General features: G+C 39.4%; 1 pseudogene across 2 annotated transcripts in view; it reads left to right on the forward strand.

The window, feature by feature from the left end:
* Window positions 1-6,983: 6,983 nt before the first annotated feature.
* The window catches only part of LOC110192325 (casein kinase I pseudogene), a 46,343-nt pseudogene continuing 29,361 nt past the window's right edge, over window positions 6,984-23,965 (forward strand). The window contains exons 1-3 of one of the 2 annotated variants that reach the window (XR_013483585.1): window positions 6,984-7,173; window positions 7,697-7,819; window positions 15,329-15,390. The product of XR_013483585.1 is annotated as a casein kinase I pseudogene, transcript variant X1 (transcript). Of the gene's footprint in view, window positions 7,820-15,328; window positions 15,391-23,965 lie in introns of both variants that reach the window. The other variant, XR_013483586.1, reaches the window with a different exon arrangement.

A 23,965-nucleotide genomic window follows, 5' to 3' on the forward strand; every position in this document is an offset into this window, starting at 1 on the left:
AGGCGTAAAATTCCTAAAGAAAATGGGTTTGATAGATTGGATCTATGAGTACCTCCCCCCTACCTGTGGCAGGTGACCAGCCTGTCTGGGAAAGAGGAGGGGATTAGATCTCACCGGAATGGCTGGCTTTAGACTTGAGATACGGGTCTCCCCTGCCATACAGATGTCAGCTGATCACTTGGTGAAATTGGAGAAGGAGCTTGGCACAGCTATGATGGGCAAATACTGCTTTCAGTGTACATAGGCACTTTGGAGATGGGGGAGGGTCCCAGAGGCTGATGCCCTGCTAGGTGGCAGGGGGAGCTTTGGGTGTGGCTCCTGAAATGTCTGATTTATGAGAAAGTAATTGTTGGCCGGCCTCGGGAGTGTTAGATTATAAGAGGAGTTCAGCCCCACTCAAGCCTAAAGTAGCTGCTAAAATAATGGGGTCAAAAGGATCCCTGTGGGCACAAATTGACTTTGAAAACTACATAGTGGCATTATCTATGTTGTGTTGTGTTTTTATTTATTTTGTTAAACATCTCCCAGTTATAGTTTAATCTGGTTGACATCTCTGTCCTAAAACACCTGTTCCATTTGGATCATTCAAGGAAAGTTACAGAGAGCCAGACTCTGAAGGGAAGAAGTTCCATGGGCTCTTAGGAGTTAGTATCTGTGTTGGCCTTTTTATCCATCTCTAGGTAGCTTTATGTGGGTAAGGCCAAAGGGAAACCCTTGCAGTTGCCTGAATCACCTCGAGTAGTTAACATCAAACATTTTCAGATCCCTAGGGAAGTGAAAGCTGTTTCTTCCCTAGTGATGTAAATGAAAGAAGCTGCAGTAGTTTGTTATACCATCTCCCCTTTACAACAGTTCTGTATTGCCTGTAAGGAAGGCAGCTGCTACCTGGCAGCTTATGGTACACTATGTGGAGCTGAACAAAGTCATTGTGCTCACCGCTCTATTTCTTGCTGATCTTGTCAGTGTTGTAGACCAGGTAGTCCAGGCCCCAGGCAGTAACATCGGGTTATTGGCCTCCCCGATGCTTTTTGCTCTATTCCCATGGCTGAGATTACTCACTAGCATTTGGTTTTCACTGTCCTTCTCTAGGATTATCTGAACTATCTCATAATTTGCCAGGATGGTGGCCACAGTCCTGAAAGAAATCTCTCTTCCTGAGGACATAAATGTACACTATGTCTTCATCGAAGACCTCACGGTGATTGGATCAGATAAGGCCGTGGGGGCAGAGGCACTGGATCAGATGGTGGCTCCTAGCAGGGTCCAGGGGTGCAAAATCAAACCGAAGCACCAAAATCCAGTCTTTTGCAGACTATGCCCTTTCCTAGTGGTCCCAAAGCCTCCTTGGAGGAGTTCACTTTGCTCACATCTTTCCTCCTGTCTGGTGTGCCTGCCGCCTTGGCTCCAGGAGCCACCCCCCCCATTAGGCTTCACCTCTGCTTCTCAGTGGTGCACAGAAGACTCCTAATTGCTCACCATTGCTTCACCATTGTACTTTGTTACTTCAAAGGGCGTTCAACGTGGTTTTGCAGTGTTTTGCTTTCTTTACTGTTTTTGAGAGGCAGTACGGTAGAGTAGATAAGAGTCCTGGACATGGCATCAGGAAGGCTTTTATTCCACTTCTGCTTCCCAGGTGTATGACCCAAGTGTGGTTACTAACTTCTCTGGGTCTCAGTTTCCTCATCTGAAAAATGGGGCTAATGCCTGTAGTACTTGCCTCATAGGGTGGTTGTGAAGCTCAAATGAGATAGCATGTCAAGTGTTTGCAAACCTTGAAGGGCTATGGAAATGTCAGTTATTATAAGTGTGGTGCAGTGAAAAAGTGCTGGATCTGGGGTCACAGAATCTGGGTTGAAATGTTGCCTCTTACTACCTCTGTGACCTTGGGCAAGTCTTCAGCTCTCTGGGCGGAGCTTAGTCTCCTCATCTGTCAAATGAAGTAGGTTGTTGGAATAGGTTACCTTGAAAGTCCCTTCTGGCTACAAATCCATGATTTCATGAGCCTCTTACAGCCCCAACTTTAGCTTGCTTTTCAACAGCCACTTCAGGATCTTGCTGTCTGTCATGTTCCAGATATTCAGACCAGGTTAGGTTGAAGCAATCTTCACTTCAGTGCTTATGTAGAGTCTGATGTCATCTTGATTGTCCTTAAATTAGTGTCATTCCTCCCGTTTCCCCCCATAAACCAGTGTAAAATACTCCTGCATGCTGGCTTTAGCTGGAAATTTTATGCTGACCTAGCATCTATCCTGCCTAATCCCTTTGACCTGATGTCACCTAATTATTGCTTTTGTACCCTATTTATTATTATTATTGCTATTAATTATTTCTGTTCTACCCTACTCAGTAAACTCCCAATATTCCCACTGCTTGCCTGCACACATGAGTTCTGGATGTTGGGTTAGGTTTTTCAGGTGCCACTAAGACCCACTTCCTCAGGGAGAAAGATGAAAGTGAAGTCTCCTAGGCACCCAGGTCCCATCTCTGTTCCTCTTGTCATTTTGTGCCAAAGGCTGGCACCCAACCTCTCTGCCTGCTATGAGTGTGGCATATGGGAAGGGCTGTGAACCGTGTAGTCTTTGCAGCTGTACACGTACATCCACATGCACACATGTACCACTACTTCTATTATAAGCATCATCTCTGACTGTGGAGGAGAGCAGAAGTTTCCTGTAAACCTGATCACACCCTGGATGCTGGTATGTAATATTCCATGGGACCATGAGGCAAATACCCATCATGTCAGGAATTCCTGAGGATCTGCACCTGTTGGGGTCTGGCCCCTGCAACTCCAGATGGGGCCTGCACTGTTCCGAACTGAAGATATTCTACCATCAACCAGAGGGTTAAATGAAACTTTGCTGACACTGTCTTCAGTGAGAATTCCCTGAACCAAGGAAGCTATAGGATAATTGAGGGAAGGACTCAGTGAGCCCTGCCCTCCCACCTCCCATCATGACAGCTTATAGCATTGAAATAGCATTTCTGAGTGGATGGGCATGTGTGTGTGTGTGTGTGTGTGTGTGTGTGTGTGTGTGTGTGTGTGTGTGTGTGCATGCTCCAGTTAGCCAATTACAATTCAAAACTCCTTCCAGATTGACTTAGCAGGCCGTGTGGTGAGAGTTGGTCACTGGAATGACTTTTCATCAGATCCTTCAGATCTTGGCAGTAGCTAACCCAGCAAGGTGCTGCACTGTCTCTCTACCTTCTAAAGTACGTATTGGCCTTCTTGATTCACTGTTCATTACAAAGTGTTCAATGAATTATTTTACAACTTTCAGATCTGAAAAATGAATCCTGTCATCTCATAGCTGGAAGGGGCTTCAGTAACTATCAAGTCTAACCTGCACCTGCAAGAATCCCCTCGACAGCACTTCCCACAAGTGGTCACAGCCTTTGCTTGAAATCCTGAAGCAGCCCATTCCTTTTACAGATGTGATCAGAGTTAGGAAGTGTGTTTTTATATAACCAGGCTAAAACTGCCTCTTTCCAAGTTCTATCAATTATTCCTGATTTGGCCCAAAATAAATTTTCCCTTCTTTGAGCTGGATATAACCTCAGCCTTCTTCAGCCCTCGCAATCCAGCAGCCATGGAGATACAGGAAGGGGGGAGGGACTAAGATCACACATTATGTTATGGGTAAGAGGAAAGAAAATAAGGGGGATTATTGGGGTTCTGGAGAGGGAGGGATACTTGCTGATGATTTGTACATTTTTATTTTTATGCTGCAGAGTTTCTATATCTAAATATTCCTCTCTTTCTTTCTTATGTAGGAAATAGATGTTGAAGTGAAATAGTTGTTGAAGTGCTGATGCCACTGAGTTTGAAAAGCAAGGAGACCAGAAACTCATTCTTTGCTCTCATATAAATTAGTAATGACCAATTGAAAATTTCATTTCTTGAGTCTTGTTTTTTTTTTTTCCCCATCCCAATTTGAATACATCATCATGCAGTATGGAAATTCAGTAACAATCTACAGAGGTCTCCTGGGAGAAATTGGTATAGCATATTTCTGAAAGAGTTGTATTTTGTTGTAAATGTTGGTTCTTTATACACGGCCCACCATATGTTGTCAAAATGTGTTAGCTCCCAAGATACTTGCATGTACCTCTAGGGTAGGAGCTGCCATATTTTTAAGGTAGTTTTGCCTATTTTTAGTGTTCATTTCTTTTTAGATTCAGATTTTTGAGGATTTGATATGCATATGTGTGATCCCAGGCAATATTTATGTAGCACCTATATTTTTCAAGTGAATATCCGCAGGACTGAAATCTAAGCTCAATTTTTGGAGTATATACAGTATATACAGAGTATAATTCTTTACAAATTTTGGGAATAAGAATCTCTGTTGCTGCTATTTGGACCCATCATCATGTTCTCATACGTTCTCCTCTCCTTTTCTGGTGGGCTGTCAGATAAGCTTTTAGGACAGTATGCCCTGAATAATATTAACTTCAATACTAATAAACTTCTAACTCCATACATAGTCCTCTTGCCATGGAGTTAGGATAAAGCCCCAAAATCTCAACTAAAAAAATCTTGAAATTTTAAGTGCCAGCCCTAAAGTGCTCGCAGAAAGGTTCAATTGGGAAAAAAAAAAGCACCAAGTATGACTCCTGCCTTCTGCAGCTTACTGCCGCTACAACCCAGAGTCAGTTAACGTAACCTGTGTGGGCCTCAGTTTCCTTATTTGTTAAATTCAGAGTGTTAGGTTAGATAAGCTCTTAGGTCCCTTCCAATTTGAAATCTGTGAACCATTCATTAAAATAATTGTCTTTAGCAAATTGTAGCTGATGGTTACTGTTTCTCATCTCTCACCATAATTCTTCTCTTCAGTTCAACAAATCATTTACTAATTCCTCCTATGTGCCCACTAGGTGCTGAGAATCCTCTTCCTTCTTGAATTCTCTGTAGCCATTGACACTGTCCATCACCCTCTTTTCATTGATACTATTTTCTCTCTAAGTTTTTATGATACTGCTTTCTTCTAGTTCTACTTGTTGGACATCTCCTTTTCAGTCTCCTTTACTGGATCTTTATCCAGCTTATGCCTGCCAATTGTGGCCCTCTTCTCTTATTCCACTCTACCCTTTCATGTGATTATCTTATCAGCTCCTGTTAATTCAGTTAACATCTCTATACAGATGATTCTCAGATCCTTTTTTTTTCAGCTCTGACCTGTTTTCTGACCTCTAGTCTCACATCTCCAATTGCTGATTAGAAATCTCGAATCAGATATTCCATAGACACCTTAAACTTAATATGTCTAAAGCTGAACTCATTATATTTCCCTCCAAACCCTCTCTTTTCCCTAATTTCCCTATTACTGTCAAGAGTACCACCATCCTCAACTTCTCACTCTCTCTCTCTCCACTCCTCCCATTTATAATCTTTTTGTCAAGTTTTGTCTTTTTTTCCTTCACAACTTCTCTCATATATACCCCTTTCTGTCCTCTGACACTGCCACTATTCTGGTATAGTCCCTCATTGCCTCATGCCTGGACTATCGTAATAGCCTTCTCAATGGGCTCCCCGGCAGAAGTCTCTCCCTAGTCCAGTCTGTTGTCAACCCAGATATCAAATTGTTCTTCCTGAAGCTCAAGTGTGATCAAGCCAACCCTGCCCGTTATCTCCTCTAGCTTTCAAAGTCTTTCATAATCTGGCCCCTTTCTACTTTTCAAATCTTCTTATACCTCCCCTCCTTGTACTCTGTGATCTAGTAACCCTGGTTTCCTTGCTATTTCCTTGTATAAGACACCCCACTGGGACAGACTCATTTTCTCTGTCTGTCTCTGTCTCTCTTTCTTCATCTGTTTCTCTCTGTGTCTGTCTGTCTGTCTGTCTCTGTCTCTCTCCTCATCTTCACCTTCTAGTTTCTCTGGTTTCCTTCAGGTCTCAGGTAGTCCTTTCTAATTCAGGAAGTCTTTCCCAGCCCTCCTTAATCTTACTGCCTTCCTTCTGAGATTATTCCCAGTTAATCCTGTGCATAGTTTATTTATCAGTGTTTGTCTTTTGTTCACCCCTATTACATTGTGAGTTCCTTGAGAACGCAGACTTTTTTTGCCCTTCTTTGTACCCTCAGTGCTTAGAACAGTACCTGAAAAATAGAAGGTGCTTAATAAATGCTTGTTTACTAATTAAGAAGGCAAAGACAGAAAAAGCCCCTGCTCTCAAGGAGCTTGTGATCTGTGAAGGGAAGCGAGATGCATGGATGAGTAAACAAGGAACTCAAGGCCTGGGATTGTTATATGGCTTTGCCAATGGCACACCAGTACTGAGTGGAAGAGCCGGGGTCAAAGCCACATCTTTAGATTCCAAAGTCAATATTTTTTCACTTGTGCCCCTCAGAGTGATTTGGGGGTAGAAGTTATGGTTTTAAGATTTTTCTTAGTGATGACCTTAGAACCTTATCCTAACTTCATGGCTATTGTATGCACATATGACGTTAATAAACATCTGTATTCTTATCTGAGAATCTTTTAAGGAGAGGAGAATGTGAATGAGAGAATGAGAGGGGGTCCAGATAGCAGCAGCAGCAGCAGCAGCAGCAGCAGGCAGAATGATTGACAGAAGGGTCCAATAACAACTGGAGGAATCAAAAAAGGAAAAAAAATGTAGGGGACAACAGCTGAATGGAGCCTTGGGGTTAGTGATCCCACCAGGCAGAACAAGGAAGGGGAGTGTTCCAGGCCTGGAGGACGGAGACAAGATGGCATGTTGTGGATGCGGAACCACAAGCAGTCTGGTTTGGCTGGAACTGAGAGCCGGAGGCTATAGCCCGAGGGCCCAGATCTAGAATTGCTTTATTATAAGGGGCTCCTGGTTGAAGAAGCTCCCACCACTAGTCAGCGTATCTCCCAGCCAGGATACATCAGGACAGCTCTCTATCCACTACTGCATGGTGCCTCTGTATTATGATTACTGCTATTGTTGTTGTTGTTGTTGTTGTCATCATTTGACCCCCCCCCCCCCCCCCGTACCAGAGGCTCCTCTCCCAACTCCTTAGGGCAGGCTGCATCTCTTCAGGACACCTTCTGTCAGTCTCCCTAAAAACCCACGCTTGCCCCCTCCAGGTGAGCACGGACGACGCTGTCACACCTCGTCTCACTGTTTAAAATGGCAATAGTTTTCATTTGCCATAAAGCATTTGCCCAGCTTTTGATTTCCACAAGGTAAGCAGCAGCAGCCATTATAAAGAATGAGCTTCCTTGTCAGAGTCAAGCAACGTAGCCAGATTGGGTCCCATGGCCAATTTATAGAACTTTTTTTTTTTTTAATAAAGGACCATATGTTAAAAAGCAACTTTAGAAGAAAAGCCAAGTGTTTGTAAAAGATAAGGGCACTGTGGCTTTTATTCCATATGCACCATACATGCTGTATCTTTGGGATTCCTCCCTCTACAGCATCAATGCTGCTTGTACCTTTGGTGTAGGGGCAAGGTCATCTGCAGAGGGACCTGCATTTCTGTCCGGAACACATTTGGCTCCCTAGGAAAAGGGCACTGTGGGAAGAGTCTCCCATCTCACCCTCTGCCTCCCTTTGCTGCCCCTCACCCCCGGGGATATAGTGCAGAATCCATGATAACACAGTGCTCTGTACCATGCAGGCTGCATTGACCTGCTGGCATTTAGAACCCTAGGATCAGAGTTGGAAGGGATCCCAGGAGGCATTTAGTTCAACCTCTTCATTTTCCAGATAAGAAAACCAACGCCGGAAGAGGTGAAGTGACCATATAAGTGAGAAGTGGCAGAGCTGTGACTTGAATCCCGGTTCTACAACTCCAAATACAGAGAGTATTCTTTCTACTAGATCACTGAGGTACTATCTCCAGTCTTTGCCTCTTTCCTCTTTACTGTTTCTTACTTTAGAGATACTGTGGTCCTGGGTCAGAATCATAAGCCTCAGAGGCCATCTGGTCTACCTTATCCTGTAGCAAGAATCTTCTCTATATCACCCCTTCCCTGACCACCGCCCCTCTCCCCACTCCCTGCACCTCCCCGCCCTGGCCAGGTCATGCAGGCTTTTCTTGAAGATATCCACTGATGAGGAAATCATGGCCTCCTCCTGAGACAGCCCTTTTTACATGGGTCCAGCTCTCATCATTATATCAGTCTAAAAATTAATTCTCAGCAACTTCCACCTATTGGTCCTAGTTCTGGGATCAAGCAAGATGCATTCTTCTTCCACATGTTAATTCTTCAAAGGTCTAGTGACAGTCATACTCCCGCCCAAGTCTTCTCTTCTTTAGGCTAAGCTCCTCCAGTCCTCAGAAAGTGTGGTTTCTTTAAGCTGATGACTCCTAAACCTTCACTTCCAACCCCAAAGCTTTAGTTCCAATGGCCTACTGGATTCCTCTGCCTAGATGTGCCCCGACCCCTCAAACTCCTCATGTCTAGACCCAAACTCATCCACTTTCACCTCAAACCAGCTCTGAACAGTTGGACCTTTTTTTCATAATGATGTCATCATTTTCCCAGTCACCCAAGTACGAAAGCTCAGTCATCCTTGAGGCCATCCACACAGTCACAAAGTCCTGGTTATTTATTCTTCTTACTTAATACCTCTTGCATCCATCCTTTCCTTTCCCTTCATACTATTATCCCACTTAGACTTTATTACCTCAGGTTGATGGCAATGGCTCCCCAACTGGAAGGCCTTTTTAATATAACAAACATTTTAAGGGCAGAGCACTTTCTATACATTGTCTCAGTTGAGCCTCCCCATAACAGCTCTGGGAAGGAGATGTTATTATTATCTCAGTTGTCCAAAAGAGGAAACTGAAGCTCAGTTTCACCTCAGAGAGGTAAATTGATTTGCCCAAGGTCACCCAGGGAATACATTTTCAAGTCAGGATTTGAACCCAGGTCTTCCTAATTCCAACTTTAATACTCTTTCCATTCTTCCCACGTCTAATCCTACCTTATGCATGGAGGCCAGGTTGATCTTCCTGAAGAACTGCTTAGTCACCTCATTCTTTAAAAGCCTTCACTGGCTACTCTTTGCATTCAGGAGAAAGTCCAGAACCCTTAGCTTGTCATTCAAGGCCCTCTCTAATCTCACCCCACATTAATTTTCCAACCCTTTCTTCCATAAGAAAGGCATTATGACAGTGGATGAGTTCTAAAACTAGGAAGACCTGGGTTCGAGTCCTACCTTTTATATATACTGATTGTCAATCCCTAGACATCTCACTTACCCTTGCAGTGTTCCAAGCAATTCTTTACAGCCTTATGTTTCTGAGATGCTATTGGTAGGAGGAGTTTCCTCACTTGGAAGTTGTGTATGACAAGAAAATCACATGTCCAGTCCCTGTCCTTCTTCTATTACTCTTCTCTACAAACCCTCATTTCTATCCAAACCAGACCATTTACTGTTCCTGGAGTATATATATTTGCTTCCCCTCCTCTGTACATTTATTCATGCTCTTCTTCCACTTAGAATTGCTAGCATGTGTATTCAACAATGGCCAAGTGCCTCACAAATATTAACTTATTTGAGCCTTCCAGCAACCCTGTGAGGCAAATAGTATTATTGTTGCATTTTGCAGGTGAGAAAACTGAGGCTGAGTGATATTAAGTGCTTTTCCCAGAGTCACATTGCTAGTATGTATCTAAGGCAAGATTTGAATTAAAGTCCTTACATTGTACCACCTAGCTGCCTACAATGCCCTCCTTTACCTACTGATTTGAAAATATGAAAGCAAGCTCCTTAACTTTACAGATCATACATAGCTATCAGCAATATCTAATCTGATAGATGAAAATGTCAATATTCAAAATCTCGCTGTACAGCTTGGAACCAATGGGGTGAAAGTGAGCATGATATAGTAGAAAGGATGCTGGATTTTGAGTCAAAGGATCTGATTTAAAATCCAAGCTTTTATTTATTACTTGCATGACCTAGATCAAATAATTTCATTTTACTGGACCTCATTTTCTTTTTTTTTGGAAAATTTTTTATATTTTATTTTTTCCAATTACATGTAAAAATAATTTTTGAATAATATTTTAGTTTTCCAATTACATATAAAAATAGTTTTTAACATTTGTTTTTTAAAAATTTTTCAGTTCTAATTCTTTTCTTCTTTCTCTCCCCTGTCTCTTCCTTGAAAAGAAACACATTTGACATAGATTATATGTGTGTAGTCATACAGAACATATTTCCATATTAGCCTTGTTGTAAAAGAAAACAAAAACCCTAAAAAAAACCAACATGAAAAATAAAGTAAAAAAAGCAAACAAACTATATTTCAGCCTGCATTTAGACTTCATCAGTTCTTTCTCTGGACGTGGATAGTGTTTTTCATCCTAAGTCCTTTGGAATTCTCTTAGATCATTGTATAATATTGCTATTACTATGTGCACTGTTCTCTCGTTCTGCTTACTTCACTTTGCATCAGTTCGTACAAGTCTTTCCAGGTTTTTCTGAAAGCATCCTGCTTGTCATTTCTTATAGCACAATAGTATTCCCTCACAATCATATGCCACAACTTGTTCAGCCATTACCCAATTGATGAGTATCCCCTCAGTTTCCAATTCTTTGCCACCACAAAAAGTGCTGCTATAAATATTTTTGTACATGTGAGTCCTTTTCTTTTTTCTTTGATCTTTTTGGGGTGCAAGCCTATTAATGGTATTGTCATTTTCCTTTTGTCATGTTAGCCAATTTAATAAGTGAGAAATGGTATCTCAGAGTTGTTTTAATTTGTATTTGTTTAATCAGTGATTTAGAGCTTTTTTTCATATGACTATAGATAGCTTTTATTTCTTCTTCTGAAAACTTCCTGTTTATATCACATCATCATTTATTAAGTGGGGAATGACTCATATTCTTATGAATTTGAGTCTGTTCTCTATATTTTTGAGAAATTTCTCAAAAATGAGGCCTTTATCAGACAAACATGCTGTAAGAATTTCCCCCCAGTTTCCTGCTTTCCTTCTAATCTTGATTGCATTGATTTTGTTTGTGCAAAACCCTTTTAATTTACTGTAATCAGAATTATCCATTTTGCATCCCATAATGCTCTCCATCTCTTGTTTGATCATAAATTCTTTCCTTATCTATTAATCCAACAGATAAAACTTTCCACGTTCTACTAATTAGCTTAGTGTAATTTTTATTGCATTATAATCTGAAAATTATGTATTTAATATTTCTGATTTTCTGCATTTGTTTCTGAGGTTTTATGCGCTAATACATGGTCAGTTATCTAACTTTTTCTAAAATTTTATTCATCTTCTTTCTTGTTTAATTTGTGGTTAGATTTATCAGTTTCTGAGAGGGAAAAGTTGAGATTCCCCCACTAGTATAGTTTCATTGTCTGTTTCCTTCTGTAGCTCATTTAACTTTTCCTTTAAGAATTTGGATGCTATACCCTTGGATTCATATATGTTTAGTATTGATATTATTTCATTGTTTATGGTACCTTTTAGCAAAATGTGGTTTCCCTGTTCTTTCAATTTTTTTTCTTCTATTCTTGCTATAGCTAGCATTTCTAGTACAATATTGAATAATAGTGGTGATGATGGGCATCCTCACTTTGCCCTGATCTTATTGGAAAGCCTCTTAGCTTATCCCCATTACAGAAATGCTTGCTGATAGTTTTAGACACACCTTATCATTTTAAGGAAAGATCCATTTATTCTTGTGCTCTCTAGTGTTTTTAATAGAAATGGGTGTTGTATTTTCTCAAAAGCTTTTTCTGCATCTGTTAATCATGAGATTTTTGTTGTTTTTGTTATTGATATGGTCAGTTATGTTGATACTTTTCCTAATATTCCTTGTATTCCTGTTATAAATTCTACCTGGTCATAGTATATTATCTTTGTGATATATTGTCGTAATTTCCTTGCTAGTAATTTATTTAAAATTTTTCATCAGTATTCATTAGGAAAATTGGGCTGTAGTTTTCTTTAATCTATATTTCCATGGCCCTTTATTGTAATTTTTATTGCATTATGATCTAAAAATATGCATTTAATAATTCTGACTTTTTGCATTTGCTTATGAGGTTCTTATGCACTAATACATGGTTAGTTATCTAACTTTTCTAAAAATTTTGTTCATCTCCTTTATTGTTTATTTTCTAGTTAGATTTATCAGTTTCTGAGAGGGAAAAGTTGAGATTCCTCCACTAGTATAGTTTTATTGTCTATTTCCTCCTGTAGCTCTTCTAACTTTTCCTTTAAGAATTTGGATGCTATACCATTTGGTTCATATATGTTTAGTAGTGATATTACTTCATTATTTATGGACCTTTTAGCAAAATGTAGTTTCCTTTTGCTTTTGCTTTGTCTGAGATTAGGATTGCTTCCCCTGCTTGTTATACTTTAGCTGAAGCATAACAGATTCTGCCCCAGCTCCTTATTTTTACTCTGTGTATCTCTCTGTTTCAAGTGTGTTTCTTGTATACAACACATTGTTGGATTCTAGTTTTTATGCTATCCACTTCTGTTTTATAGATGAGTTCATTCCATTCATATTCACAGTTATGATTACTAACTATATTTCCCCCCATCTTATTTTCCCACTATTATCCTTCTCTCTTTCTCCTTTTATCCTGTCCCTCCTCAAATGTCTGTTTTGCTTCAGACCAATACCTCCCCAAATCTGTCCTCCCTTCTATCAGAGCCCCCTTATCCTCCTTCTCCCTTCCTTCCCTGTGCAGTAAGATAGAGTTCAACTTAGTGTGTCTTATTCCCTCTTTGAGCCAGTTACAATGAGAGTAAAGTTCAAGTATTGTTGCCACCCCCGTCTTCCCCTCCACTGTAAAAGCACTTCCTTTTGTGCCTTTTTTACGTGAGATAATTTACTCCATTCTACCTCTCTTACCCCTTTTCCCACTTCATCCCTTTTTCTCACCCCTTCATTTTATTTTTTTGAAATACCATCATAGTGAACTCACTCCCATGTCCTCTATTTGTGTGTACTACTTCCATTTAATGTGGAAGCTGCTAAATCTTGTGTTATCCTGACTGTGGCTTCACAGTACTTGAATTGTTTCTTTCTGGCTGCTTGAAATATTTTATCCTTGACCTGAGAGCTCTGGAATTTAGCTGTAGTGTTCCTGGGACCTTTCATTTTGGGATCTCTTTCAGGAGGTGATTGGTAGATTCTTTCCATTTCTATTTTACCCTGTGGATCTAGGATGTTAGGGCAATTTTCCTTGATAATTTCTTGAAATATGATGTCTAGGCTTGTTTTTTGATCATGGCTTTGAGGTAATACAAAAATTCTCTTCTGGATCTATTTTCCAGGTCAGTTGTTTTTCCAATGAGATAGTTCACATATTCTTCCATTTTTTTTCATTCTTTTGACTTCATTTTATTGTTTCTTCATGTCTCATGGAGTTATTAGCTTTCACTTGGCCAATTCTGTTTTTTTTTTTTAAGGAATTATTTTCTTTAGTGAGCTTTTGTGCTTCCTTTTCCATTTGGCCAATTCTATTTATTAAGAAGTTCTTCTCTTCAGTGGATTTTTGCGCTTCTTTTACCACTTGGACAACTCTGTTTTTTTTAGTTTTTCTTCAGTTTTACTAAGCTGTTGACTCTCATTTCATAATTGTCTCGCATCACTCTCATTTCTTTTCCCAATTTTATCCTCTAGCTCCAGGGCTGACCACCACCCCAGTGAGACAGATCTTTCCTGATGACTTCCTAAGTTGTCTTGGCCTGGAAAATTGCTCCATCCTGACCTTTTGTCGGTTCCGCTGCTCTGGAATGCGTTCTGAGGTGTTATTTTGAAGTTGTTTGGAGGGGAACTGGGGAGAACTCAGGCGAGTTCTTGCCTTTTCTCCTCCATCTTGGCTCTGCCCTCCCAATTTTCTTCCTTTGTAAAATGAGGGGGTTGGACTAGATGATGTTTAAGGTACCTTCTAGCTCTAAATCCTGTCCTCATAGCACTGGAAAGGATCTTAGGTATAGTTTAGTCTAACTCCCTTATTTCATCCTAGCATTAACTTCATGTGGGATAAATGTAAAGTTCTGTATTCAAGTGGAGTGCATACATCTAGACATCCTGATCCAGAACCCCACTCTCACAGATTAGTTGGGTTCTTGAGCAAGGAAGGCTATTCTTCCTCTCAGTGTGCTTCCCCCTCAAAATTATCATTTGAGAATTATTTTTGTCATCCAGTCTTAAGTAGCTTTTAGAACAGAGTATTTACTGATTCTGCACAGTAAGAACAGTTACAAAACATCCCACCAAAACTGTGTGACATGCTCTCCCACAAGTACAAAGAGCCTAGAGGAAAGTGAATTTGTACTAGGACAGAGCATGTGGTAAAGGGGAAACTTCCAGGTTTCTGGAAGTCTTTTCCTCCCATTCATGGAATGCTCAAGAAATTCCTTTTAGACATGATATTGCTTCTTTGTTGAGATCTTTGTCTAGCTCTGAATCTGCATCCAGTCTGTCTTTGGCTTTTAATGCATTAACTGCCATCAGCTCTTCCTGGGGTGCTATCAGAACACTGATGGAAATTCCGACATCCTCTCAACCCTTTGAAGTTCCAAACGACCTTCTCTGGCCAAAGCAGAGTGGGGGGAGGAGACCTCAATTCAGTTGGAGCTGGGTTCATCTTCAAGTGGTTCAATGAGAGCATTATGCTTGTTCTAGACTCTAGAATGACTCTGTTCTCAGTTTGCTTAATAATTTATAGATGACCCCTAGGTTTGACCAAGCTTCCTCAGCCTATCTGAACCTTTTCCCAATGCAACTTCACTCTAGTTCTAAGTATTTTTTTGTGTTTAGTCTAAAGCCTATGATCAAGATTGATTGCTTCTTTTTACCCAATTAACGTAGCAAGATATCTTATCACTTACTTTAAATGGGATGGGGTCATTTATTTGAGTAAATCAATGGAGATTCACCTTTATATTCTCCCTCTCCCCAGTTTTAATATTTACTGTCCCCAGAAAATCTAATGAAATATGTTTAGCAGAGTCCATAGTCCTAAATCCTGGCCTTCAGGTTTAGACGAGATTTTATGTACCTGAATGGAAAAGTGTCTCCACATTGATTAGATCACAGCTACATAGGTGTACAGGAATATGTACTAGGAACTAGGCATTGGTAATAGTAACTTAACATTTATAAGACCCTCCGAAGTTTTCTTTAGTTCAGAGAGAGTAATGAACACATTGGTTTCAGGATGATGAACTTTCTTCCTATAGTAGCTCCCAGGGATCATCACACTTCTCACAGAAGTGTGGTTCTCTGTATCTGGGAAGCAAGTCCTTATGAGGATGAAAGTTTAGGCCCTTACTGTACTGTAGAAAGGTTTTGAATGACTTTCTCACTGAAATAACCTGTAACATCTCTTTTTTACAGTTTGCAGAAGAGGAAATGGAGGCTCAGTAAGATGAAGTGAATTGCCCGTGTTGAAATAGCTGGTAAGTATCAGTTATTGTGTCTCCAAATATGATGCTCTTACAACTTTCTTAAGGTCTAGAGGGCTCCAGTGGATTGGGGGAAAAAATACCCACTTCTTATGATATCAGGGATCTTTGGAAAACCTGAGTTCACTAAATTAACACATCATTAATGAAATGGTGGACCAGATAATTGTTCCTTAATTTTCTAAACTTGACTTAATATTTGAAAACCTAAATAATAAAATTGCAGAGTTTAAAATTACCTAATAAAGGAGGGGGGGAAGAACCTCCTGAAATGATTTCTACTTAAAATTCAATTGTAGCATGAGTGAGAAGGCAAAGAAAAACCTCAAGGAAAGAAAGAAAAGGGTGAAAAAAGAAGAAAAGGTGTGATTAAAACTTTGCCCTCTCTTTGCACAAGCTTAGATTCTAGGACCAGTCCCCAGATAGGGCCAATTTCTCCTTTGTTATCTTACAAACTTCACTCTTCCATGCAGCTATTGGACATGGGGGAAAAATCATACATCTTGAAAGAGCCTTTCAAAATTGAAACCAGGCCTTTCACAAGATATATTTCATCCTATAGATATGCTTATCTTTAAAGGTGGTTAATAAATGGGTATGTGCTTATAAAACTCAACCATGGCCTGCAAAAAGAAAGGGTCTGGTATAAGTAGGAGACTCAAGATGCTCCAGTCAAAGCCATGTGGCTAGACCATAAAGAGCTATAACGATGATTAATAAAATGGCCAATTAGCATAAAAACCTGACAGAGAAAATGCACCAAAGACAATATCTTTTTGGTTAATATATTTTTATCTTCATTTTTGTACTGAGCTTGAACTTCCTTGCTCAGGTTATTGTAGAAACAACCTGAAATATGAGGCTTTTGAAAGTCATCATTCACTGAGGCCCCTAGTACGCTCGTCAACACCAGTATCTCTTGTTTCTCTGGGAGGGTATTTTAAACATTGGCCCATTCTACAACAGATCCAAGCTTTAAATGACCCCCCTCTCTCTATACATATATGGGTGTATGTATATACATGTATATATGTGTTTGCATTGTATATTATATGTATACACATGTAATGCATGCATGCACATCTATTGGTATATGTATGCACACATACATATATATCTATGCATGCATGTTTATATGCATTGTAATCTATACATATATGCATACATAGACATAAATACCCACACACAGATTGTGCACATGCATGCATGTGTGTATGTTCATGTACAAACATAACACACATGTATCTATGTGCATGTGTAATATGCCACACACAGACACATGTTCATGGGTGTGTGAGCACATAGATATTTGTGTGTTTATACATATATGTGTAGACATGCATGTATATGTTTATACATACATGTACTCAATACATGTGTATACATCTGTAGACATGCATACATACATAATTAAAGGCAAGAATTTACCAGATGATCTTGGAGAGGGGAAGCTGAAGAAAACATAAGTCTTTAGATACAGACAGCCCTTGTTAGTTGAAGGGCAGGCCTGAAAACTTATTTTGCCTTAATGGAGACTTTGTAATCCTAGGTATTTGTTTCCAAAGGCTTTGGATAGAGGCATTACTCCTGATGAGCCAGGAGGAGGTTCAACGTTTCAAAGACAGGTGAAAGTTCTCCTTAGCTGACTGGCTGGGACTCTAGAGGTGAAGATTCTTCTAGACTAAGTTCTTAACCTTTGTTGCATTCTGGATGGACCCTTTTGGCCATCATCTGGTAAGGCCTGTGGGCCCCTGCTCATAAAAATGTTGTTAAAGATATAAAATAACATATGTGAGATTAGGAAAGAAACCACTTAAATGCAGCTTTCAAAATATTTTTAAGTTTAAGGACCACAGGTTTAGAAACCCTCTTCTAGAAAGAAAAGTGATACAACCAAGACTTAGAACTGATAGGTTCCTTTCATTAGATACTGATTTTCATGGGTTTTATATTTGGGGGTGTGAGCATTTTCCTTTTTCACTGCAACAGCTGAAGCTTAAACCTCTTGTCTCTAAGCTGAAAGAAAATGGTAGAGACCACCCTTTTTCTTATGGGATTGGGGGAGATGTTGCACATAAGCTGGCGATTCCAGCTGAAATCCAGATGCTGATAGTAGAGAGAAACTCTGTAATCACATGCCTATCAAAGCAATGGCTAACAGAGCCCACAAGCTCAGTAGAGCAATGCATAGCAAAATCTATGTGCCCATTGGAACAACACTTAGCAGTAAACATATGATGCCTAGCATAAAACCACTTCTCAGCCAACACAAGACAAGCAGAGCATCACTTGCTATATAAGACCAGTAGGAAGGAGGCTCAGTAGCAAAATATCATCAGAACATGTGGGCCACCAAGCACAAGTTACCCATTGCTTTGAATGCACTTGTCATATGTATCCTCTCTACATGCATCCCTCCAGATCTGTGGCCCTGGCCACGTATGTGAAGAGGGAAAGAAATAAGTATTTATATGGCACCTGCTATTTTCTAGGTACTGTGCTCAGCACTTTACTAATAGTATCTCATTTGATCCCTATAGCAATCCTTTGAGGTAGACATTGTTGATATCCCCATTTTCTAGTTGAGGAAACTGAGGCAGATAGAGGATGAGAATTGACCTGGGGTTACACAGCTAGTCTGAGACTGGATTTGAACCCAAGTCTTCCTGAATTCAGGCCCAGTGCTTTTGTTTCGTCATGATTTTTAGGAAATCTAATGATTTTTTAAAAATTATTTTTATTATAAACTTAAAAAATATCAACAGACTTTAATATTTCCATATACAAAAAAGAAAAAAGAGGATTGTATATAAAATTGTAAAATCTGTTTTATGTACAGAATTAAGTATTGTGGTGAAAATAGGTATTTGGCTAGATGGACCTGAAAGTAGTACGTTATGATTGGATGCAGAGCTGGAAAGGGTCTTAGAAGACATCTAGTCCAATCCCTTCATTTTATTTTATCGACTTAAATTTTAATATGTTTTTAATCTAAATTGTGTGTGTGTGTGTGTGTGTGTGTGTGTATGCACATGTGTGTTGTATTAAACTTTCCTTTATCTGGTTCAGATAAGAGTGAGATTCAGATAAGCTTGTACTCCCACACTCGCCTTTATATTTGCATACTGGTTTTCTTTTTCTTTCTTTTTCTTTTTTTTTTTTTGGTGTAGCCAATTTTTGATAAATAATAAGTTTTTTCCTCTTCCTCATTTTTGCCATTGTATATTTCTTTTCTCTACCATTTTCTTTATTAAAATAAAATAGCACAAAACTTCATCTAGGTTCTAAGTTAGTCTCTTTGATCCTTGAAAACATTGCAATTTTAAAGGAACAATAGTCTTTTCTCCCCCTATAGGCTATAAGCATTTGATCATCTTTTAGCTTGTTCAACTTATTTAATTCTTAAACATCTTTCTTGTATCTTGGATTTATATTTCAAAAATTCTATCTTGCTCTTTTTTTCCCAACAGAAATGCTTTGAAAGGCTTTGTTTAAAGGTACCTTCTTTTTCTTATAATATTAATTCTGAATTTTACAGGTTATTATCCTTGGTTGTAAACCTTTTTCTTTTTCTTTTTGGCATTTAGTATTTCAAGATTTCTTATCTGTTATAGTAATTGTTACAAAATCTTGTCTGATCTTGACTGTGGTTCCTTGGTACTTATCTCTTCCTGGTTGCTTTCAGTACTTTTTTATTTGACTTAGAAGTTTTGTATCATTTCTGGTTATATTTAATTTGGATTTTTAAAAGAGGTGATCACTGGTTTTTTTTTCTATTTTTACTTTGTACTCTAGATCTAATAATTCTAGACAAATTTCTTCTTATGATTTCCTGAAATACTGTATCCAATGCTCTTGTTTGGTTATGGATTTCAGGAAATCCAGTGACTTAAAAAATATTTTTATCATGAACTTGAAAAGCATCAACAAACTTGAATATTTCCATATAAAAAGAATAGAATAAAAGAGGATTGTATTTGAAACTGTAAATCAGTTATATACAGATTGTTTTTTAAATATATGTCAAATTCAGCATGGTAGTACCAATACTACTCTGCTTCTCTGTGTCCCCTGTTGAACCTACTGAAACATATTTCTGCATTAACCATGTTCCCCAAAAAAAGGAAGAAAAAGAAAGAGAAAAAATATGTTGCAGTCTGCATTCTTAGTCCATTAGTTCTCTATTTGGATATGAACAGTATTTTTCATCATGAGTTCTTTAAAACTGTGGTGGTTCATTGTGTTGATCAGAGTTTACAAAATCTTTCACAGTTGATTACCTTTACAATATTGCTATTACTGTGTACATTATTCTCCTGGTTCCACCACTTTTCCTGGTACCTTAGTTTGGTGCAAAGGCACCACTTGCCATATATGTGTATCACTCATTGATAATGTATCCACTCCACTGGGACATAAAGCCATCTGTGTCTCTTAGAATTTCAGATATGAAATCTTTATTGGACGCCAACCAGAGCCAGTATAAATCCTTGGCGTGCCCTAGGTAAGCTGGAATGGTTTACTATTGAAAACCATGGTTCCTATATGTTACTTGACTCAACCACAGGAGAAATCTTGGCATGCCCTGGACAGCTGATATTTTTCTACAGTAAAATATGTTCATTTCTAAAAAGACAGATACAATAATGTCCTTTATTGTATATTCATCCGTCCGTCTAACTAGCTAGATATCTTGTCTGCCTGTAGTATTGGCTCACAGCTGGACTGCTGGGAAGGATCATAGACTCTGAGCTAGAAGGTATGGAGAGAATTCGTGACCTTTTTTTGTTCCTTCCTCAAAGGCCTTTTCAGCATAAGTGGATTTATTGACGTTGTGAAGTGTTTGATTGACAGCCTGTGTGGAAGGGAAGCTTACTGTTCAAAAGCAGATCCCTGAGTAAGGAACCTCCATATGAGCTCACCTTGCTACCAGGTTGCCCCGTGTTTATGATTCATTCACTTCTTGGCTTTTCCATTGAGCCTAGTGTAGAGGAGACCAGTTAGCCATTTGTAATTTTGGGAGGCAGTGATTACCTCTCCTTCAGGAGCATAAGTGAGAACTGACCACTCCCTCCCTCCTCCCACCGAGTTTCTCAGTGGCATCGTGTTCTATTACTGCTCCCAAGGACTCTTCAGACTCTCATGAATTATGTATCATTAGAATGAGACAGATAGGCCTTTAGAGATGAAACCTATTAATTTTTGTTTTTAGAATTGTAGAAATTATTTTTATTTTAATAAGAAGTTAAGAAATCAGAGCATATGCTTCTGTGATGGGGCATGTCATGCTCTCTCATGACTGGGGTAAAGGTTTTCAATTTCTGATGCTTAAACTTTATGGTCACTATATAAAAATAACTCTGAGGGCCATTCAAAAATGCTTTGGGCAGGAGTTCTAACATTCCCAAAATGATCCTACAAATCCCATTCTTGTATTCTTTTTAAGTTGTTTAGTTTTGAATCAGCAGTCTAAAAGTGTGTTTAAACACTGCAGGTAACCATTTCCCATGGAACAAATAGGAAGGAAATCAGGTTATGGTGAGGGCACCCAGCAGGACTTTTCTACTGTCTACTCGGTGTCAATGTAAACTGATTTCTTTAAGAAAGACACTCTGGGAAAAGAGAACAGATTGCAGGAAACATGTTCTGCATGCAAGAAAGAGCAAAGAGATAGAATACACGATACTCTGAGATAATTATGCAAAGACAGAAACAAAAACTGGAGAAACAGGATAGCAACAGAATAACAATATTACAGCAGGTGGGACTTGCCCAACTAGGTTTGCTTGCAGCAGCACAAAACAGATAATACATGAGCATTCTGGCTCACTTTCTTTCTTTCGTGCAAAATAATTGCTAGCTCATAAGTTCCTGATGGTTTCTTTATCATGGTTCATGTTACTCAAATTGCTATTTGCTAAGCACCAGGTTTGAGCTAAATAAAAAATGCAACATATACCAACTCCTGAGCAATATACGCATCAAGAGTCAGCCTAACAAAACATAAAATTCAATGCATGTGGCTGGGAGAAATAAAAAGAACTCAGGAAATTGAGACATATTTGTGGTTACCCCCTTAATTATCTACATGCTAGTTAAGCATAGCAGTATATAGGAAGGAACAATATCTCATAAGGTAAAAATTTCCTAGTATGGTGTAAAGCAGTGAATGGCAACTAGTTACTTCATTGATGAGAGATGGTACCTTTTTAGGATGGTACAGTTATAGTAATTGGGGGACACTTTGGCCTTTGAAACTCAACAGATGACAGTGACAGCTCTAGCAGTTTGCATAGTCTACACTAAATAAATCTTGCGGGTCAGCTAGGTGGTGCAATGGATAGAGCTCCGGCCTTGGCGTCAGGAGGCCCTGAGTCCAAATCTGGCCTCAGACACTTGACACTTACTAGTTGTGTGACTCTGGGCAAGTGACTTAACCCCATGGCCTCACCAAAAAGCAATCAATCAATCAATCCATCAGCAAATAAATAAATAAATAAGTACTTCTTGGTCAGTTTCATTGAGCCCACTTTAATGAGCAGATCCCTCTAGGCATTTTCCTTGGGAAGAGACAAGCAAGAGAGTGAATGTCAGCCACATCACAGATACAGCAGAAGATGCTGGTCATGCTGAGGGAAATCCCTCTTCCCTTTAGCCCCCCAGCAGGACACCAGTGTGATTCTTTTTCAGAAGTTCCACTTGCTCCTTGTGGCTCCCAAGGCCTCCTTTGTTTGATCTCTCCCTCAGTTTTACATCCTTTGCAGTTAAATCAGCCATGTGATATGCATACTTGGCTCTTCGCTTGACTCTTGTTTTGCAAGCCAATCCAGCTACTGTGATCATATCTGTGAGTGGGCAAGAAGCAAAGGAATACTTCACTCCTTTTAGAAGATAAGGGCAAATGTCTTTCTCCAAGAGGCAGCATGGCATAATGAAGACCTCATAATTTCTGTTAGCCTTGGTTTCTTCCTCTATAAAATGGGGTTAACTATTTGATAATAGGTAAAAAAATGGAAAAGTTGATTAGTTCAACAGATTTGGTAAATAAGGCCTAGAGACAATCAAACATGGTAGGGTAGTGTTTGATAACACAGGCACATCACTTATTCGGGTAAGAGTTTCCTATTCAACAAAAAATTCTGGGAAAACTGGAAAGCAGGAAAAGTAACATCTAGGGGTTCTTCACCTTTTTGTTGTCATGGGCCCCTCTGGAGGCCAGGCTGGTGCAGCCTATGGACCCCATCATAGAATCATGTCTTTAAATGCATAAAATGAAATACATAGGATTATAAAATATTGAAATGAATTTACATAAGATATTTATTTTTAAAAGTTCACGTTTTTCAGGTTAAGAACCACTGGTTAGGTGAGCATTCCTTCCATATTCCACAATAATCTGCAAATGTATATGTGACCTACATCCAAATGGATATAAAAGTTCATACATAGATGAATTCGAGGAGAAGGGCAGGCAGGCAAGTACTAAGTGCTGAGGTTACAAATGCAGGCAAAGAGAAAGGTGCTCCCTGCTCTCAAGGAGCTTACACTCAAATGGAAGATGAAATCCCATAAAAGGAAACTGAAAAGGGTGGGATGGATGAGGTTTTTGCAAGGGAATACTATGGCAGAGTCTGGAGAGTCAAGCCCAGCCAGGAGGGGAATGAAGCATGGTTGGCTTGAGATCATCTAAAAAATGGGGCCGTGGAAGGAATTCACCGGTGGGAGAAGAGGGTTGGCATGGTAAAGGCATGTTCCAGGATGAGATGGCGAAGTCCAGAGAGCCAGAAGCACATGTGCCAGGGAAAGGAGATGCTCTTCATAACTATCCATAGGGGAAGAATTCTTAACTAAACAAGGGGTGGAAGAGATCACATTGGATAAAATAGATGTTTTCAGTTATGTAAAACTGAAAAGTGTTTCTTCATGCAAAATAAATGCAGTTAGAATTATAAGGAAAACCTTTAAGTAGGAATAATTTTTCCAACAAATATCTCTGATAAAAGTTTGATATCCAAAGTATATAGAAGTGATACAAATATATAAAAACAAATAACACTTTCAAATAGGTCATAGATCAGAGGAAGGTAGTTTTCAATGAACAAATGTAAATGTCAACAATCAAATGAAAGATTGAGTGACTAAGGAGACATGTATGAAGCACCTACTATGTGCCATAACTGTCCTAAGCACTGGGGATGATGATAAAAAAGCAAAGAAAGTTTTTTTTTCCCCCCCTTCAAGGAGCTTACTATCTCTAAAAAGAGAAGACATCACATACAGGAGAATGGTGGTCAAGGAAAAGTGTGTTGGTTTGGAAAGTAACTGGGATTGTTAAGTGGATCCATATAGGAATAGGTTGACAGAATTAATTCAATTCTGGATCCAGAACTGGATAGGGTGGCAGAAGGCTGAGGATACAAGCGTAACAGCAGGGCTGCTGGCAAGGAGATGACCGTGGAATTAAGTGAAGCATGGCTGGAGCTGTGCCTACATGTGGTGCGGGACAATCTACCAGCTATGAAACATGACAGGGCAGGAGTTTCAGGGATCAAAAGGTTAATTTCCCCAA

The sequence above is a fragment of the Phascolarctos cinereus genome, unplaced genomic scaffold, assembly GCF_003287225.1.
Source record: "Phascolarctos cinereus isolate Bilbo 61053 unplaced genomic scaffold, phaCin_HiC Scaffold_8;HRSCAF=390, whole genome shotgun sequence".
Lineage (NCBI taxonomy): Eukaryota > Metazoa > Chordata > Mammalia > Diprotodontia > Phascolarctidae > Phascolarctos > Phascolarctos cinereus.